General features: G+C 43.7%; 1 pseudogene across 1 annotated transcript in view; it reads right to left on the reverse strand.

Moving 5' to 3' along the window:
- LOC113568751 (cell adhesion molecule CEACAM5-like) overlaps nt 1–17,810 on the reverse strand; it is a 159,962-nt pseudogene that overhangs the window by 52,836 nt on the left and 89,316 nt on the right. The gene's annotated exons all lie outside the window — the stretch shown is intronic.

Here is a 17,810-nt window from a genome sequence, read left to right on the forward strand (position 1 = left end):
CAGTCCTCGGAGTCGGGCACTGCGGACATCTCCCTTATCGCGGTGAGACCATCACTCATCTGGGCTTCAATTCATGGAATCACAATGGGGGAGGGACCCGCTGGGTACTCAGCGGTGGAATCCGTAGGGTCCTACATGGACCTCACAGAGGGCTATGCGGAGTATGGAGAGCGAAGGGAGCGCAGTGACATCACGCTGGAGTTGGACCGGTGCTCCGATCATGAGGAGGACCCGTCGATGGAGGTGGAAGAGGTACCTCAGCGGGATCCCTCCGCTCAGACTGATACCATGGGCTCCAAGGGTGATGAGCCCCCAGCAACCAAGGCCTCTCCTAAGGCTCTGCCCAGGGCAAGGTGCTCTAGGGGGAGACCTCCCCTCCCGAACAACGTCACGAGCTCCGAGGACGACGAGCCCCCAGCACCAAGCTTCACAGACTGTTTAATTTGTGTAGTGTTGTGCCTGTTCCCGTCACCATGTCTCTCCCCGTTACCATACATGTGCCTGTCCTGTTGTTCTGCTCTGTGTCCATGTCAGTCCCCATCAGTGTGTGCATTCCTGTGTCTGTCATTGTGTTAGTCCCAGTGTTCCTCCCTGTGCTCCTGCTCATGCTAGTCTGGGGCAGACTGCCCTGTCCTCTGGCCTCGCCGTTTGACGTTGGTCTCGGGTCTGCAGCCGTTCGGCTGGCGCACTGGGAGTCACGCCCTTCAGGGAGAGGTTCTGTCACGTTATGGCCCCGCCCCCTCCTCATATGTCTTGGTGTGTGTGTGTGCGTGTGTGATCGTCCATGTTGCCACAACCTCTCATGTCGTCCACCTGTTTTGCATTATGTCTAATCGTCTTTAGTGTATATATGTCTCCTGTTTTCGTACCGTGTTTGTTGGTGTTTGAGATGCGCATAGCAGTAGATCCTTGTCTTTTGTTTTTGCATGTTCATAAGAATAAACACCTGTTTCACCGTGCCTCATCCCCGCATCCTACGTATCCTCAAAACATCACAGGTTAAATGGAGAACCAGGAATAACTACAAACTGATGCATCAAAAAAATTGTGGGGTCATCCGGACTTCTAACGGGCAGAGAGTGCATTTTAGGACAGTCTGCAGGGACCCCTGAGCTAAAGGATGAATAAGTGGCACCGGAGTCCAAAAATGAATATGAACAATTATTGACCACCAGATCAATAACAGGAAGCAAATGAATATCATTAACTAGGGTGGCATTTAAACCTGTAAACTGGTTTGGATCATTGTCTGTGAGGGTTCTGTTCTGTGGGCACCCCTATTGATCAGATGGCGGTGCTGGATGGGAAGGCAGGCACAGCCTGACAATTACCAGGATGTTGGGATCTGTCCCTGGGCTGCTGACCCTTCCCATCGTCATTGTTTGACCTTGACGCATCCCACCATTTCTTATGGCATTCACAAGCAAAATGACCCTTTTTGTGTCAATAATGGCACTCCAAGTTCTTCTTAGACTGGGTGCAACCATGGCTGGGACTGGTTGCTCTATTGTAACGGGAAGGGTGCCTGCAGCCTGTAATTCACAAACCCTAGCAGCAAACTCAGTTAGGGACTTCCTAAAGAGGTTCCCTGTGTTACACCACAGAGTTTTTGCATGTTGGGGATTCATATTTTGCAGACAAGTTGATATCTACAGCTTACTCTCTGACTCAGAGGTTGATCCTAGGCCTGCCTGCGCAGTCCAGGCCTTGGTAAAACAGGAAACAAACACTGAGCACAGTTCATCAGGGCCATATCTGCAATTGGTTGCCACATATATATCTCTCTGAGAGGCCTGTAGTTTAAGTAGGAATTCCCTCAGGTCTTGATAAATGGTGTCGTTAGTGTGCTGGGCCCAGTAATAAACATTGTTGCAGTGACTTAATGCCATTAATCAGCTTCTCCTCAGTAAACCTGTGCTGTAAACAACACATCAGAATTGTCCTGAAATCAGGTCCTGTTAATTGAGCATATTTGGTGCATCCCTTTAAAGCATTCACAAATGCATAAACATTAGTCATATCAGGTAAACTGTCACAAATATTTTTAATATCAGTCATGTTAGGAGGCATAATTCTACAGAGTTTCTCACCCAGCATCATGAATGGAGCAGAAATATTCAGGGGGAGTGGGTGGGCTGGAGCCATGCCCCGAAGTCTCACCCTGCTGTAGAGAGGTGAGGTTAGTGTAGAGGGCGGGTGTGGGCTTGCTGTCAGCTCCTCCTCCAGAAGGCCTCCTTTTAGCTTCCTGATTTAGCTCAGATGTGTTTGTGGCCTTCTGCACAGAAACATCTGCCTGAGCAGGAGCCTGTCTTATCAGTGCATGCTTCAGAAGTGGAGGAGGGGATCCTTTCAGTTGTGTGGCAACAAAAACAGCTTTTCAGACCCAGGCATCTTATTGGGTTTTACACCATGCGCCTTGTCCCACATCGGCTTGACCTTACTCCAGGTCTGCCAAGAATTCTTCATATACTGAACATCCCAGCTAGGGTCCCCATATCCCTCATAAATAAACATAGCACTGAGCACTACAAACTCACATTCAAATAAGCCTATATGTGGATAGTGTCTAAACCCAGCACATTCAACCCAACCAGCCAGACAATCAGTGTACGGATCAAAGTGTGAGCCCAGACCACACCGGGATATCCAATTCTTCAGGGTTTCCCCCTTTTTGTGTTTTACGTAACTTAACACCAGAACCCATGGGTCACCCAACAAAAATCACAACAAGTATACAACTATACAAAGAGCACTCAAATAGGTACAGAGGAGGGAGAGTTCACCAATAAACAGTAAATTGCATTTCAATAAGTCTCAGGCAGGATAACAAATTATTACACAGTGTTCACAAAATTCAGCTCATGCCAACAAATGAGACTTCCTCAACCTTCTCAACAGGGAGGATAACAAGTACATACAGTATTTAGCTCGTGCCAACGGACAAGACTTCTTCCACTTTATTAGAAACAAAAACACTCCTAAACTGAATTTAAATTAAATTTAAGCACAGAGATACTGAGCAGGAAGAGACACATGGGGTATCACTAACCTACGCAGTATCCCACTTCTGACACCAGGCTGTTAGAAACTGGTTCAAAGTGACCAGTACTTCAGGTTTGATCTCCTCTAAGTTACCCTCTGCCCTCTGTCCTTTGTAACCGTATCGATCCGGGGAAGTCAAGAGACACTAACAACAGGTTCGTGAATCAAGAGAGTTCCACTTTATTGAGGAAAGCACAGAGCATATATGTGTCCTATATCTATTATCTAAATCTACAGGATGACGGGGAAAAGTGAGGCATGTTCTAAGGGTCTATGTAGAAAGGAAAGAGACAAGGTTAGCAAAGACTAGATGTTCTCTGCATGAACGAGCCACGAGCTGTTCCCATACCAGCCATGAGCCAATCCTGTGCTTAGAGAGAGAGACAGGGAGAGAGAAAGAGAAAGGGAGGGGTAAAGGAGACAAGAAGAGGGAACGGATGATCTCGAGCGACCAGCTTGCGGTCAAGCCGCCATAACATGGCTGATAAGCAGAGACATTGCGTTGGGTGCCTGAAGGCAGAAAGGCTCCAGTATCTAACACTCCCCCCTTTGATTTCAAAGGAATCACATATCAGTATATAGACCTTTCTCATACACAGGCACCAAGGCAACATTAGCATGATTAATCAGGGAGGTAGAAATGCGAGTTATGAAAGAAGACAGGAGTGACAATAAACAGGGTCCACAAACAAGAATCAACACAATAATCAGGAGTACAGGAAAACATATGTTTATGAGCCAAGATCCCCAAGTGCCAACAATGTCAGTTAACCAACTGAACCAAGAATCATCGGTGGGTGGAGGCTCAGCAATAACAGTCTTCATGTGCGAAATGTCAGTAATGTTATAGTAACTAGGGATGTCAAAGCAACACGTTTCATTAATGACCTTACAGATGCCTCCCTCCTTTGCCAAGAGGAGATCTAGGGCTAGGCGGTTCTCCAAGACAGCGGTACAGATCTTATCTACCTCATCATTGAGCAATGTCAGGGTGCTTTCAGTCCTATTGGCTAAAGTACCTGCCATGCCAAAGCATTAATTTTAAGGGCTGTAGTTGTTCCTCCTCCCAGGAACAAATTCCAACCCATAATCACTCCAGGGTTAGTCCATGGGTTGGCCAGTACATACCCACCATACCCGTTAGGGGTGCCAGTAATTACAGACCTTTTAGCCCTGACAGATGTTGACTGCGAACATGTATATGACCAGAGATGAGATAGTTAATGCTGGGGTACAACATCCTTTCCAGGAAATTGATGATGGGTATTACTAACAATCAAGGTGGGTAGGCTGGAATATGCCATCCTACCGCATACCCACATAATAGTTGAAGATGCTGCAGTCCCCAGGATTGCAGGGCAAAGAGACTGTGTGCCTGTTATATTATTTATTGTGTTATATTATTTATTGTCCTGGGCCTAATGCCCATACCTCATTTTTACATGGCATGTGGCCTAAAAATAGCCCATCAGGTAAGCCTGCAGAACATAGACAGGTGGTACCTGTCACAGGTAATACTGCTAGGGGCATATTTCTGAATCTGGGGTAATACCGCTTACTAATGCTGTCTGTCCTGTGGTCCGGCCATGAACTACCATCCAAGGCCCAGGCAGGGAGTACCACTGGTAGCTACGGCCTTAGATACATTTAGCATAAACCCTACTCCCATATTTGACAGTCTGATGAGTTACGATTAAGTGCTGTTGCAGTAACATCATCTATCGGGACTGGTATCCATGGTGTATAGAATGCTTAACATACAAGACAGTCCTTCCCTGGTTCTACCTCTCCTGCCACTACCAGAGAGACCACACAGTCTAAATTACCATTACATTGCTGTTGATGACTCTGAAAGCCCACTACCTCCCCTTTTGTAACTTTTGAGACTGAAAATAATGCCAGTATTATCACACAGATGGGGCCCATCATTCCTACAGTAAGGTTTTGCATGAACTTATCAGGAAAACAAGGAGAGAAAGCACCAAAGAGTCTGCAAAAGTAAGTTAATCGGCAGATAGGATATCTATCAATTTATAATACCAATGCTAAAGTGTAATGACATCAACAGGGCCAAGGAGTAGTTTCTTGGTGTGTGGTGCAGCTGAGGGGTTCCCTCAGCATGAAATCATATAACAATTTTTGTACTATATGTGTTAAGGTGCATTTGGCTTGTTGGACGTGTCAGATACTTGTGATTTCTTCAGCGAGCTGGCGTGTATCTACTGTGCTGATCCTGATGTTAGCACAGCAGTTCGGGTCACTGCAACCACAGTTGTTGGGTGCTCATACGCAGCTTTAGCAACTTTCTGAGGGTTCAGTGATTTGACCAAAACAGTGTTACCAGGAATTAATGGATGAGTAGGCTTGTCTGTGGTAAGAGGGAGCACGCAAGACATCACCATGCACACTGTTCAATTTCTCAATCAACATTTGGGTGTAGTCCACCAAGATCATGTCTGTGTCACCTGAATGAGAAACACCTGGGTTACCTCTGACCACTGGGGTGGTAAATGGTCTACCAAAAATGACCTCAAATGGTGACAATATAGTGGTGGCACTGGGCATCATTCTGATCTCACAACACTGCTGGCAGTAGATCTATCCACTTCTTTCCTGTTTCCATCATAGCCTTTGCTAACCTTTCTTTCAAGGTACGATTCATTCTCTCAATGCCAGATGACTGGATAAGGGATGTGAAACTTCCAGTCAATAGTTAGGTAGGTGCATAGTTTCTGAGTTACGTTGGAAATGAAATAGGGTCCCTGATCTGACTCTATTACCCAATATACCTCGATATCTCCTTGGCTAGGATTTTAACCACAGTGTGAGCGTCTTCCTTAGAACATTGAAACTCCTCAGTCCACTTGGAAAACCTGTCTACAATGACTAGCAGGTACTTCAACCGACCACAAAGAGGCATGAACTGAAAGGGATATTCAGGAGCGAGCAAGGCATCATGTTTAGCTTGTTTTTTTTACCCTAGTTACTTCTAGCACCGGTTAAACAGCTATCTAGGAGGAGTTTCAGTTTTACACGTTTCCAGTATACAAAACTGTTTTAGCCGTCACCCCCCTTTGTGTGACAGTAATGGAATTCACAAACTGTCAAAAAAATGATTTATAGCTTGGTTTGATTTGATCCCCCTCCACATAATAATAAATATATATAAATTAATATTATACAATTCATGATGTGACAAGATGAAAATAAATTAAAACACAATGAGGGATCATTTAAAAAAATTATTTGAGAAATATTCAAGTGATTCAAGTAAATAAAAGTCTTAAACCAATACGTACCACCCAGTCTTTAATGTCTGCTGTGCTCCGCTGCCTGTCATGTACTGATACTCAAACATGCGTGTGGGTCTCGGTTGTGTGTCTCATTCTCCCTCACTCACCCATCCCACTCCCTCCCATTGCCTGATTCTCCAAGTCACTCCAAGTTGAGATTTCTAAATCAGTGTACATCAGAAGAAATATTGCTGCTACACATGCATACTGAATATACGGCATCATACTATGGCTCAGAAACGTCCAAATAACCCACTAGGTAACGCTTCAAAAAAAATCTGAAGACACAGATTAGTCAAAATGACATTTTCTATGAACTGAATCAGTGCTTGGCGGCATTAAATGAGGTTCTTAAGTGGTGAATGTGCTCAACAACTGGGTTCACAGAATTCTTCAACCAGTTTTGATAACAAAGAACAGAGTCCTAGAACGTATGAAACTGATGTAGAATTTCTCCCTTCAGATAATACGGAAAACTGTATGGAAACGGAACAAATGGGGTATGGTATAACTCCTGACATTAGAATAATTCGTAGAGAAAAAGTTCAACACAGAAATTAGGAGGAAAGTTAATTTTGCCTCACTGGGTAACGTTAATATTTTTGCAGAATTTTACAATTATATTCTAGAGGTTAAAATGGCATGATGGATACCATTAATGAAATAGCTGGCTTGAGAGATGCTGTAAACTTTCTAGTTCAAGGTCTCAATATGAATGTTTCATCACAACATGAGTTGAAGAACGGGGCTGTGGAACTAGACTCTTCTAACCACGCTCAAGAAAGAAATGCAGAGCATCTTGAGATCCTGGCAAGTGATAGCATGGAATTTGTAATTCAGAGAGATGTTTTGCTTTATGCTTTGCACAACTTTTGAATCCTCAGGAAACACCAAAATACATTGAAAATGCTGCTAGTCAGATACAGCAAGGTGTAGGATTATCTGATAATTATACAGTTAGTTTTAACGAGATTTGAGAAGTTAATGAATTGTAATATAGTTGTGTTGTATCAGACGTTCAACAAAAGCAGTTACTGTTTTTTAAACTAGCAGGACATCCCATGAGAACCATTTTATTCTTACACGACAACCATTACTATGGTGTTAAAAATATTGAGGGTCTTCTCGGGTTTCAATACATCTGTCGTTTTTGTTACAAAGGATTCACAAGTATGAGAAAACACACATGCGAGTATTATTGTAACATATGTCTTGATCCAGAATGCTATAGTTATACTCAGAACACATTGCAGTGTTCAGATTGCCTAAGACTGTGCAGGTCTGATTACTGCTACAAAAAACATAAAGAAGAGATGCGAAACTTGTTGGGTGATACATACTCATTATGCAAAATAGGATTCTACTGCCCCAAATGTGGAATGGTAGAACATCTGAGCCCCTCTAGCACAGGTAAAAAAAAGAACATAAATGTGTTCAGCCTCGATGCAAAGTTTTAGTGAAAAAATAGAATTGGAGGTCAAACACAAATGTTTCATAGAACAGGTAGAGATGGTAGAGACGAATGTTACATATTTTATGATATAGAGTCCATACAGGAAATGAGGGTACATATAGCTAATTTTATATGCTGCATGGGGTTTAGTGAGAGTGTGTGGATGGCTGAAGGGAATGGGTGCATCGAAGCTTTTTTTAAAATGTTCCGTCATAGAAAATTCAAAGGAAACACATTTGTAGCACATAATGCAAAGGGTTATGATTCATATATTTTGTTGAAATATCTGGTGAAAGAAGTGGTTGCTCCTACTATCATAGCACAAGGGGGGGATATCTTGTGCTTTGAAGACACTGCTTATCAGCAGAGATTTATGGACAGTCTCCTATTCCTATCTATGAAACTTAGCACCATTCCAAAAGCCATGGGCTTTACAAACATTAAAAAGGAACATTCCCACACTTTTACAAACACCCTAGAGAATCAGAACTATGTGGGGTCATAGCCTAGGCCTGAGTTTTACGGTGTGGATACGATGAAGCCCAAAGAGAAGCAAGATTTCTTTGATTTGGTATGAAACGATCACTGAAAGTCTGACTTCAGAAAAGAAATGAAAGAATACTGCTGTAACGATGTAAAGATTTTGAAAACAGAGTGTAAAATTTTCAGGGGTGAGATTCTGAGAGACACAGGCGTTGACCCATTCAAGTCGATTACCATAGCATCCGTATGCATGAAAATATTCTGCACCATGTTCCTGCCCAAAAACACTTTGTTTTGTTGTTTTCACATCCCTCCCCTAGATAACTACATCAACTGTCAGAAACCTCTCAACGCCATCTATTCCATGGCTCGAGTATGTCTCAGATAAACATACCCATTCAACATGCACTTAACAATGGGGAAGCCAAGATTGGAAATTATTTTGTAGATGGTTACTTTGAGGGTAAAATGCGCAAAGCATTCAAGTTTCTCAGCTGCTTTTGTCATGGATGTGATACGTGCTTTCCATCGTGCATGCCACACCCTTTAAGTAAAACCTCAGAAACCTTCGGAGACATCAAAATAGTCTTAATAAAATTCAGACACTGCAGTGTATTCACAAATTGTCTGTCCCCATAATATGGGAACATGAATGGAATAATATGAAAAAGAATGATGAAGATGTCAAAGGTTTTGAGAAACTTTTTTACTTTCCAGAGTGCTTAAATCCTCGGGATGCGTCGGCGGATCTCACACTTTCCATTTGCGAACTGGCTTTTAATCTACTCCGTGGTAACATCCCTCTGATGGCTCATCAGTATCGGCTTTTGAAAAGACAAAAAGTGGATAAAACTGTTTTCTAATAAAAGATCGTCTATAGATACAAAGAAAAGCTATTAATCATTCCAGAGGTTTCCTCTTACCTTTGCTTAGCGTTGCTGTACCCTTTATAAGCAGTTTGATAGCATTGTGCAAAGATTAAATGGATACTGCAGAGATGTTTTTGATACCGCATCATCAGATGGAAAAACTTAGAAACATCGCGTCCGATAAAAACCGTGACAGACCATGACCTAGACGAAATGATGCAACACAATTTAAGCAGGTCTAACTTGGACCCTTATGAAAAGTCTAAGTTTTACGCATCAGTGTTGCAATTTTTTTAAAATATCGTTAAAAGCAGAGAAGAAGAAACGGCTCGAGTGACCCTATCCCTGCCCACCGAACCTGAAAATAAGCCGGTGACCAGGGTAAACGAAGAGACCAGTCGGATGGTTGAAGACGAAATCGCTAAAGGTTATAGGTAATGTCCCTACGAAAGCTAGAAAAAATGCTTCCTACATCATAGACAAAATCGCAAAATCTGGTGATGCATCGTCAAATGATGAAGGAGAGTTTATTTTCAAAGGAATAACCTTTAAAGGAGCCCACATGTTGGATTTGACTAAAAACTTAACCGCCACCCAAAAGATATCTGATGACCGGCACCCTTTAGGGTGGTACAAAATGCTGAATGCCGTAGCCAAATTAAATATACCATATTCAACCATTCCTAATGATGGTGTTTGCCGAAAACTGTCAGACATTAAAAAATCTAAATCATTGTACTGACCGGTTGTTTAACATTTAACACCACCATCAACAATGCTGAACACCCTGACGTGAGTTTAAATACACACAGATAAAACGAGGTGCAGGTGTGTGCAGGCGTGGCCACAAACGAAAGTCCTCCCACTGCACGTGGCTGGCCAAACCACGCGCCTCGTGGAAGGCGAGCGTTCCATGACACCTAGGCCCAACCACTACAAAACTCTGTAAACAAAGGTCTGAAATTTCCAACTATGCAGAACTTTAAAAGGTGTCTGCTTACCTTCAAAATGCACACTTTTGGAACTTTCAACCCTCACACAGAACAATGCAGCTCTTAGGTCATCCATCAGTTGGTGCTGATAACGGTGTGGGTCCACAGCCAAAGGTCCCTGTAGTACTGGGCCACCAATAAATGTCCTTCCTAAATCCCCAGTCAGTGGGGGATTGAAGATTCAGACTTCAGAATTTATTAAAGAGAACAGCTGGTCTGTCTTTTATTGCAACTTAACATTAACAAGCAATATTGAAGCACCCTTCGGAGAATGTTACATTTGCCTGTTAACACTCTTTTATTACCTCAATGCCCTGGCATTGCTCAATGATGAGGTAGAGAAGATCCGCTGTTTTGCGAAACCACCCAGCCCTAGATCTTCTCTTGGCAAAAGAGGGAGGCATCTGCAAGGTCATTAATGAAACGTGTTGCTTTGACATCCCTAGTTACTATAACAACATTACTGACATCATTTCACACACAAAAGCTGCTATTACTGAGCTGCCACCTGCTGATGATTCTTGGTTCAGTTGGCTGACGGGCCTTGTCGGCCATTGTCGACCTTTGGGGATCTTGACTCATAAACATATGTTCAGCCATAATATTGATTATTGTGTTGATTCTTGTTTGTGGCACCTGTTTATTGTCACTGCTGTCTTCTTCATAACTTGTATCTCTACCTCTGTGATTAATCATGCTAACATTGCCTTGGTGCCTGCCCTTTAGAAAGGTCTATATATCTTGATATGTGATTCCTGTTGGAATCAAAGGGGGGAGTGTTAGACACTGGAGCCTTTCTGCCTTCAGGCACCCAAAGCAAGGTCTCTGGCTATCAGCCATGACATGGCGGCTTGACCACGAGCTGGTCGCCCAAGGTCATCTGCTCCCTCTTCTTGTCTCCTTTACCCCTCCCTTTCTCTCTATCTCTCTCCCTGTCTTTCTCTCTAAGCACAGGAGTGGCTCATGGCAGGCATGGGAACAGCTTGTGGCTCATTCATGCAGAAACATCTAATCTTTACTAACCTTGTCTCTTTCCTTTCTATGTAGATCCTTAGAACATGCCTCACTTTTCCCCGTCATCCTGTAGATTTAGATAATAGATATAGGACACATATATGCTCTGTGCTTTCCTCAATAAAGTGGAACTCTCTTGATTCACAAACCTGTTGTTAGTGTCTCTTGACTTCCCCGGATCGATACGGTTACAAAGGACAGAGGGCAGAGGGTAACTTAGAGGAGATCAAACCTGAAGTACTGGTCACTTTGAACCAGTTTCTAACAGCCTGGTGTCAGAAGTGGGATACTGCGTAGGTTAGTGATACCCCATGTGTCTCTTCCTGCTCAGTATCTCTGTGCTTAAATTTAATTTAAATTCAGTTTAGGAGTGTTTTTGTTTCTAATAAAGTGGAAGAAGTCTTGTCCGTTGGCACGAGCTAAATACTGTATTTACTTGTTATCCTCCCTGTTGAGAAGGTTGAGGAAGTCTCATTTGTTGGCATGAGCTGAATTTTGTGAACACTGTGTAATGATTTGTTATCCTGCCTGAGACTTATTGAAATGCAATTTACTGTTTATTGGTGAACTCTCCCTCCTCTGTACCTATTTGAGTGCTCTTTGTATAGTTGTATACTTGTTGTGATTTTTGCTGGGTGACCCATGGGTTCTGGTGTTAAGTTACGTAAAACACAAAAAGGGGGAAACCCTGAAGAATTGGATATCCCGGTGTGGTCTGGGCTCACACTTTGATCCGTACACTGATTGTCTGGCTGGTTGGGTTGAATGTGCTGGGTTTAGACACTATCCACATATAGGCTTATTTGAATGTGAGTTTGTAGTGCTCAGTGCTATGTTTATTTATGAGGGATATGGGGACCCTAGCTGGGATGTTCAGTATATGAAGAATTCTTGGCAGACCTGGAGTAAGGTCAAGCCGATGTGGGACAAGGCGCATGGTGTAAAACCCAATAAGATGCCTGGGTCTGAAAAGCTGTTTTTGCTGCCACACAACTGAAAGGATCCCCTCCTCCACTTCTGAAGCATGCACTGATAAGACAGGCTCCTGCTCAGGCAGATGTTTCTGTGCAGAAGGCCACAAACACATCTGAGCTAAATCAGGAAGCTAAAAGGAGGCCTTCTGGAGGAGGAGCTGACAGCAAGCCCACACCCGCCCTCTACACTAACCTCACCTCTCTACAGCAGGGTGAGACTTCGGGGCATGGCTCCAGCCCACCCACTCCCCCTGAATATTTCTGCTCCATTCATGATGCTGGGTGAGAAACTCTGTAGAATTATGCCTCCTAACATGACTGATATTAAAAATATTTGTGACAGTTTACCTGATATGACTAATGTTTATGCATTTGTGGATGCTTTAAAGGGATGCACCAAATATGCTCAATTAACAGGACCTGATTTCAGGACAATTCTAATGTGTTGTTTACAGCACAGGTTTACTGAGGAGAAGCTGATTAATGGCATTAAGTCACTGCAACAATGTTTATTACTGGGCCCAGCACACTAACGTTGACACCATTTATCAAGACCTGAGGGAATTCCTACTTAAACTACAGGCCTCTCAGAGAGATATATATGTGGCAACCAATTGCAGATATGGCCCTGATGAACTGTGCTCAGTGTTTGTTTCCTGTTTTACCAAGGCCTGGACTGCGCAGGCAGGCCTAGGATCAACCTCTGAGTCAGAGAGGAAGCTGTAGATATCAACTTGTCTGCAAAATATGAATCCCCAACATGCAAAAACTCTGTGGTGTAATACAGGGAACCTCTTTAGGAAGTCCCTAACTGAGTTTGCTGCTAGGGTGTGTGAATTACAGGCTGCAGGCACCCTTCCCGTTACAATAGAGCAACCAGTCCCAGCCATGGTTGCACCCAGTCTAAGAAGAACTTGGAGTGCCATTATTGACACAAAAAGGGTCATTTTGCTTGTGAATGCCATAAGAAATGGTGGGATGCGTCAAGGTCAAACAATGACGATGGGAAGGGTCAGCAGCCCAGGGACAGATCCCAACATCCTGGTAATTGTCAGGCTGTGCCTGCCTTCCCATCCAGCACTGCCATCTGATCAATAGGGGTGCCCACAGAACAGAACCCTCACAGACAATGATCCGAACCAGTTTACAGGTTTAAATGCCACCCTAGTTAATGATATTCATTTGCTTCCTGTTATTGATCTGCTGGTCAATAATTGTTCATATTCATTTTTGGACTCCGGTGCCACTTATTCATCCTTTAGCTCAGGGGTCCCTGCAGACTGTCCTAAAATGCACTCTCTGCCCGTTAGAAGTCCGGATGACCCCACAATTTTTTTGATGCATCAGTTTGTAGTTATTCCTGGTTCTCCATTTAACCTGTGATGTTTTGAGGATACGTAGGATGCGGGGATGAGGCACGGTGAAACAGGTGTTTATTCTTATGAACATGCAAAAACAAAAGACAAGGATCTACTGCTATGTGCATCTCAAACACCAACAAACACGGTACGAAAACAGGAGACATATATACACTAAAGACGATTAGACATAATGCAAAACAGGTGGACGACATGAGAGGTTGTGGCAACATGGACGATCACACACGCACACACACATACCAAGACATATGAGGAGGGGGCAGGGCCATAACGTGACAGAACCTCTCCCTGAAGGGCGTGACTCCCAGTGCGCCAGCTGAACGGCTGCAGACCCGAGACCAACGTCAAACGGCGAGGCCAGAGGACAGGGCAGTCCGCCCCAGACTAGCAAGAGCAGGAGCACAGGGAGGAACACTGGGACTAACACAATGACAGACACAGGAATGCACACACTGATGGGGACTGACATGGACACAGAGCAGAACAACAGGACAGGCACATTTATGGTAATGGGGAGAGACATGGTGACGGGAACAGGCACAACACTACACAAATTAAACAGTCTGTGAAGCTTGGTGCTGGGGGCTCGTCGTCCTCAGAGCTCGTGACGTTGTTCGGAGGGGGAGGTCTCCCCCTAGAGCACCTTGCCCTGGGCAGAGCCTTAGGAGAGGCCTTGGTTGCTGGGGGCTCATCACCCTTGGAGCCCAAGGTATCAGTCTGAGAGGAGGGATCCCGCTGAGGTACCTCTTCCACCTCCATCGACGGGTCCTCCTCATGATCGGAGCACCGGTCCAACTCCAGAGTGACGTCACTGCACTCCCTTTGCTCTCCATACTCCGCATAGCCCTCTGTGAGGTCCATGTAGGACCCTACGGATTCCACCGCTGAGTACCCAGCGGGTCCCTCCCCCATTGTGATTCCATGAATTGAAGCCCAGATGAGTGATGGTCTCATTGCGATAAGGGAGAAGTCCGCAGTGCCCGACTCCGAGGACTGGAAATCATTATACCAGTCGTTTTGGTCAGACATAGTCCCGTGTGACTCCTCCACTTCCGCAACTGGACCATGCTCTCCTACTGCGGGAGTCAGGAAGGTACCCGAGAACACAGATATTGCGGACACAATTTGGGGAAGTGCGTCTTTTCCCCTTCTTCTTGCCCTTCCCAGGCATCCTTCTTCAGGTGGTGTTGGGTCGCGATTTGATGTTTAAAATGAATCTCTCTCTCTCTGTTGAGCAGGGCAAAATGATGATCCATTCCAGACCAAATATCTCTATGTTTACAGAAATGCTGGGCCAGCCTAGCAACACAGCAGAACACTCTATACTTCCTGAGCTGGAAGACATCCCTAAATCTCTGTGGGCTGCCCATAAGAATGATGTGGGGTTTATACATTGTCCTCCCTATAAGGTTCGACTCAAGCATGGTACCCCTGTTTACTGTAAACAGTATCTGCTATCTCCTGAAAAAGAAGCAGGTCTGTCACCTATCATTGACTCCCTGTTTACCCAAGGTGTAATCATTCGCACTGTGTCACCCTACAATACCCCTGTAAACCCAGTGCGTAAACCAGGCGGTAAGGGATGGAGATTTACACAAGATCTCAGGCACATTAATGACATAGTAGTTCCTATAGCCCAGCTTGTGCCAGATGTGTCTGCCATTTTAACCTCTATACCTGCACACCACCACTATTCTACTGTTGTGGATATTTGCTCTGCCTGTTTCTCTCTACCAGTCCCCCCAGACAGCCAACCACTTTTCGCATTTACATTTCAGGGTGGGCAATACATGTGGTGCCGGCTCCCCCAAGGCTTCCTGAACCCCCTGGCTGTATTCGCTGCTGTTGTAAGAGAAAGGGAGGGGTAAAGTACGCAAGAAGAGGGAGCAGATGACCTTGAGAGACCAGCTCGCGGTCAAGCCATCATGTCATGGCTGATAAGCAGAGACCTTGCATTGGGTGGCTGAAGACAGAAAGGCTTCAGTGTCTAACAATAATAATGAAACAAAAGAAAACACCAATAAAATTCTTTATTTGAAATATCATTTCTTGAGGCTTGTATTACTAAAACATCAATAAAATGATCCAACCAATGAAAAGGGTACAGATGTTTTGTTTTGAGTCTCAGTGCCCTCACACACATACTGAGAAAACCAGGCCTGACAACAAAGAGGAACGTAACATCCATGTTAAACACACACGAGACCAGACAACATGTGAGGAACCAAAGTTTAACCAAAGTGAGAGTTTAATGCATGGTGGATAAATCCTAAACACACATCCAGTATCACAATGTAAAACAGCAGGCATAGGTCAAAAATACCAGAAGTAAAAAAGTAACAGGGAGACAAAGCAACAGTAAGAGACAAAAGTCAGATCACAAACAGTCAGACTTATAAAGATTTAAAGAACACTTCAGGATTGCTACAAAGTACTACAAAGTAGCAGCAAGACTCCCCAACTAAACTACAGAAGAGAAGCTTAAACACAATAATACTAATCACCAAACAAGGGTGCAACACGATGGAGTGATTGACAAGGGGGAGAAGCTCAGTACTGTAGTGGGGCTGATCTGTGGTGACCAGATGTAGTGTCCTCCTAAACCAGTGGATCAGTCCATTTCTGTGATACTGACACCATTATAAAGTAATAGTAGTGGTTCTGGTGTCATTATTAATGGTGGCACAGTCCAGTTCTGTGATAATAACTGTGATACGTACTTCATATCCTTCAGTCTGTAGTGTTGAGTCTCACTGGGGATGACCACTAGAGAACATCATTGTCATGATTAGTCTCTCCCAGCTTCCGTATTCCCTTGTTGTTGAGTCGATGTAGTAGTCCAGGGTCATATTATCAGCATGGAGATACATGGTTAAACAAACAAAAAACATGAAGGCAAACAGGGGAAGCAGGCTATAACAAAGACTAGGAAACACAACCACTCAGATGAACATGCAATGAACAGCATTGATACCAGGCACACAACAGGGTTTAAATACATGAACTTAACAAGGTAGAAATGAGGGACAAGTGTAAGCAATCAAACGAGGTGGAGAAAAAACTAAACTATGACATGGAACTAAAATACACAAGACAAGGAAAACACGGAACAAGGAAGTTGGGAGGGACTGATCATGACAATCATCAGTATTAGGATTAAGGTTAGGATTAGGATTAGAAATTCAGTCATGAAGAGTCATGAGCTTGTACTGATCCTCAGAGTCCTTATGTTTATTTGTGCACATTTAAAAACTTCAGATCAGATTTTTCTTCATCAAAAAGAAGGGTGCTAATCTAAGAATGAGTAGTTAATTCAACAACACAGAAGTGAGATCAGGAGGAGATGAAGAAGTAGGATAGACAGAGAGAGAGAGACAGGAGGAGGAGAGAGGAGGATGATAGAGAGAGAGAGGTATGAATGAGGCCTGAGAGTCATCACCTCCTGAGAGTCATCTCCTCCTGACCTTGATACCTCACATACAGGCACCACGGCACAGAAGAGTTACAGTGACATTTAGAAAAGTACAGAAATACAAACATAATATAAAACTTAATCAAAAATAATCACAAAATAAAAAAAAAAATACATATTGATTCCTTCACCCTAGTGAGGCTCACTACAGAAGATCACCAGGATTAGGGTTAGGGTTAAAGGCTCACTACAGGAGATCACCAGGATTAGGGTTAGGGTTAAACCCTAGTGAGGCTCACTACAGAACATCACCAGTAGTAGGGTTAGGGTTAAACCCCAGTGAGGGTCACTACAGAAGATCACCAGGATTAGGGTTAGGGTTAAACCCTAGTGAGGCTCACTACAGAAGATCACCAGGAATCTCCAGGTCTTTAATTTACAAAGTGCTGCAGTTACATAATACTGTAAAAAAATGTAAAAATCTTGGATCAAAGGTTAAAAAGTGGAGCATAATGTGTCTCTCTGAGTGACTCTAGTAACAAACACACAAACATAAGCAGTCACTCAATCACAAGCTTCAGAACAGCTGAAAAGCAGAAGGTCTGTTGGCTGTGAAGCCCCACAGAACTCATACACTCATCTCCTCTACAGAGAAGGAACTCCAACACCACTGAATCTGATTCTCCTGGAATGTTTATGCTACAACCAGCACTCATCATATTTAGATTCACATGATAAAACAAACAAACAAAACAATTATAATGTTATCAAGCATTTCTACACTAAGAGTGAGACTGGTATGTTAATTATGGTGAAACTACACTTTCACTGTAAGATATTTTACCGCCAACCTGTTGCATCTCCATCTGTTATAAAACACCTTCCGGTTGTAGACGTGA

Source organism: Electrophorus electricus, chromosome 21 (assembly GCF_041902795.1).
Source record: "Electrophorus electricus isolate QZ-2024a chromosome 21, ASM4190279v1, whole genome shotgun sequence".
NCBI lineage: Eukaryota > Metazoa > Chordata > Actinopteri > Gymnotiformes > Gymnotidae > Electrophorus > Electrophorus electricus.